The sequence below is a fragment of the Triticum aestivum genome, chromosome 5D (genome assembly GCF_018294505.1).
Source record: "Triticum aestivum cultivar Chinese Spring chromosome 5D, IWGSC CS RefSeq v2.1, whole genome shotgun sequence".
In the NCBI taxonomy this organism is placed as follows: domain Eukaryota; kingdom Viridiplantae; phylum Streptophyta; class Magnoliopsida; order Poales; family Poaceae; genus Triticum; species Triticum aestivum.
This window is the reverse complement of record NC_057808.1, coordinates 441,347,492-441,350,963: the sequence shown is the minus strand read 5'-3', so window position 1 is coordinate 441,350,963 and position 3,472 is coordinate 441,347,492. Positions and strand designations below refer to the sequence as shown.

General features: G+C 52.3%; 1 pseudogene; it reads left to right on the top strand.

Annotated features, from left to right (window-relative positions):
* Positions 1 to 294: 294 nt before the first annotated feature.
* Positions 295 to 1,418, top strand: LOC123120860 (1-aminocyclopropane-1-carboxylate oxidase homolog 1-like; annotated as a pseudogene).
* Positions 1,419 to 3,472: the final 2,054 nt, after the last annotated feature.

Genomic DNA, 3,472 nt, shown 5'->3' with positions numbered 1-3,472 from the left:
ACAATGGGCTAACACACGGGCGCGGCATGATGCCGTGGCTCCGCCATGCTAGTTCTTCTTATTTGGCTAACTCGGACTAGTGAAATTACCATTAGAGCCAGGTCTTTAATAGGGAAACAATGCTGGATCAACTCCCGCCATGATTACATAAGGAACTACAAGTTAGGTCGTCTCTTGCATATATACCAGTTGGGAATACGGTGACGGAGGCGCTTGAGGGCCGCTCCATTCCTGAAGGCGTTGCTGTTGAAGAACCTCGTCTACCTGTGATGTCATGAGATGGTTGATGCGAATATGGTCATTGTTGCAGTTTGGCAAACGCGGATCTGATCGCTTTGGTTTTTTTTCTCTCTCACCTATGCACAGCTTTGGTCTTATATGACTTTGCAATTTGCTGGCGTGTTTTTTTTGTGTGTGTTAGAGTTGGTTGTGTGCATCCTAGCTATGCAGAGGCCGGGCGTGTGCTCATCGTGTTTTGTATCCTCTTGATGTGTCATTTTGAGCCAATAAAAGCCACCCTTTGTTGAAAAAAGGTAATCCGAAAAATACATGTGAACCGAGCTTTTCTCACATGATTTGCACGGCCAAGAGTTCATTTAAAGGAGCACCAATAATAATATAGTGGAGAAGTACAAATATTGATGCCTCCCACTCCGATTGCTGTGCTACCCTCAAGGCCTTTGATGACACCAAGGTCGGCGTCAAAGGCCTCGTCGCTGCGGGTGTCACCACTATCCCCTTCATCTTCCACCCCAAGGTCGTCATGTCAGAGATTCTCACGGCATTGCCGGGCTTCCACGAGGAGCCGACAAAGGCCAAGGCACCCTACTACAACTGGGGCTCTCACCGGCGCATGCGGTACTAGAGCAACTTTGACCTGTTCTGGTCGACTACGGCCAACTGCCACAACACCCTGTTCATGGCGATGGCGCCGAAGTTGTCGCCGCCTGAGGAGATCCCGCCCGCATGCAGGACCATCGCATCGGAGTATGTGAGGCTGGTGCAGTAGCTGGGCACACCCTACTTGAGCTACTGTCGGAGGCGCTGGGCCTCCGCCGCCGGCACCTGGAGGAGGACACCGCGTGCCTGGAAGGGCTCACTGGCCACTAAGCTATCACCCGTCCTGCCCAGAGCCGCACCTCACGATGGGCACCACCGCCCACTCCAACCCCTCCTTCATCACCGTGGTCCTCGAGGACGCTGTAAGCGGTCTCCGGGTGCTTGTCGAGGGACTCTAGGAAGAAGACAAGAAGAATTCGGTTGCCTTGTGGGTGGATGTGCCGGCAGTGGCGGGCACGCTGGTGGTGAACGTCGGCGACTTCCTGCAGCTCGTCTCCAATGGCAAGTTCAAGAGCATGGAGCACTGCGTGGTGGCCAAGAGCGTCGGTGTTAGTTCTAATCTTGTTACAGGTCATTAGTCGTGTCATACATGCATGTTAGTAGCTTGTTAGTTATCACACTGAGTCGCTGCGTGTACGTGTGGCATAGGTGTGTGCACGTGATTTGAGTCATTACATGTACGTAGAAGTAGTAGCCAGAGACGTGCTTCATCATGTTGCGGCAGTAAGCGCGTGCGTTTTTTTTTTGACGCGAAATTAAGGAGTTTTATTGCATGATTGAGATCCGGTTACATTCAGCTAAGAAGCTGCTAACTAAGAAGGATGGACAAGAGTCCAACCAGACATCTGAAACTGAAAGGGTAGTCGCATGCTTCGCGCAAAGATCAGCCGAAAAATTGGCTTCTCTTGCGACATGCCGTATCGAAAAGGAAACGAAGTTTGCAGCTCTTTCCTTGATTTCATCGAAGATAGGCTTCACAATCAATCTGGGACGTGATGCGAGTTCCAGAGGTTCGCTACCTCCAAGCAATCTACCTCCATTGCCACGTGCGAGAAACCCCTCGGCTGGGCAAATATCACTCCCTCTCGCAATGCTAGGGTTTCGACAATGAAAGGATCGGTAACACCTGGGATTGGCTTGCTCCATGCACCCATGAAGGAGAGATGCGAGCGGGCAACTCCTCCCGCACCTCCTACCTGGAGTTGTGTGTCAAGTGCGCCATCCGTGTTGATTTTGATCCACCCGGGTTGCGGTGGACTCCACTTCTGAATCCCCGTGCTGTGTCGCTGGATCGGAGGCAGATCAAGTATAGCTAGGTCATCTCGGGCCCATTTGATTGCCTGGGCGGGGTCATAGCCTTCCTCATCGTGCGTCCAGCGATTCCTCGAGGACCAGATTGAATGCATGATTGTAATGATCTTGCATCTGTCCGAGTCTGAGAATCTAATGTCAACCACTAAGTCTTGCTCCAAGTATCATGCTGCAGCCAGGGAAGTTTCAGACCAAGGACTTCCTTAGCTGCAGACCAGAAAGCTTGCGCGTGTGTGCAATGAACCAGAGCGTGAAAGAGGTCTTCGTCAATTGCCTTGCACAAATCGCGCAGAGAGTTGGTGCGGATAGTAAGCGCGTGCGTTGTTAGGCAATGATCAGCACGTCGTGGGATGGCACGATATTGATGGATCGTGGAGCTGTAGTCGGCCGAGCCGTCCGGCCGTTAGCTTGTTACGTATGAAAAAGAATAAGAAGAGAAGAAAGCATGAAAAGAGGTAAGCAATTGCGCCTCACAAAACTACTGGTGTCACTTTGTTCGTCTTCCTCTCTCGCTCCTTCTCGACCATGTTTGCCTGTGTAGCCTCGCGTTTGTTTCAACAGTCGGGAGGCGCGTTACAGGAGCACCACCACAGGGGAGCTGGTCCGGCGCTACAGGGCCTAGGGCCTTGACGACAGCTCTCTGGATTCTTGTGCCTATGTATGTGACTCCACCGATTTTTAGTTCCCAGCCGGCTGTGAGTAGTAGTAGTATGTAGCTAGCAGCACGTAATTGAGAGGGGCGATTTGGTGCTCGAGCTCAGCTGCACCTGATATCTCGGGCGTTGGAAAATGCGTTGGGATCTGGAGCAGCGTGTCAGACGGAACGGAGAATCGGAGATAGTTCGATGGAAAAATAAAATACGGATGCAATACGGTGTGGTACAGTGCGGGTCGTAGGGGCGGCCATGGACGGCGGGGTCTTAGTCCGTGACGGCGGAGACCTGAGCGTAGCACAGGTCGTCCCCAGCTGATATGAGCCATGGCACAGTGCGTTCCAGTCTAGGCTGTCTCATTGACGACCAAGTCGTACCAGGCTCTTTAGATCCATGCAGGCGGCGGCGATTGGACCAACCACGGCGAAACCATGGAGGCTGACGGCTTGGAATTCCTGTTGGATCCAGTCGACAGGTGCTCAAAAAAGCTTAGGTTGGTCCTCATTTGTGTTATGTTTTGGTCATGGTAAACTGATTTGAAGATGCTTTGATACTAGATTTCCACTGCGAGTTTGCGGACAATCTGGAGCATCCAGATCCGGTGCCCCTTGCCGTGCTTGCCGTGCGGAGGAGCGATTCCGGGCATGGAAAGTGGCTCGAAGTGTGCA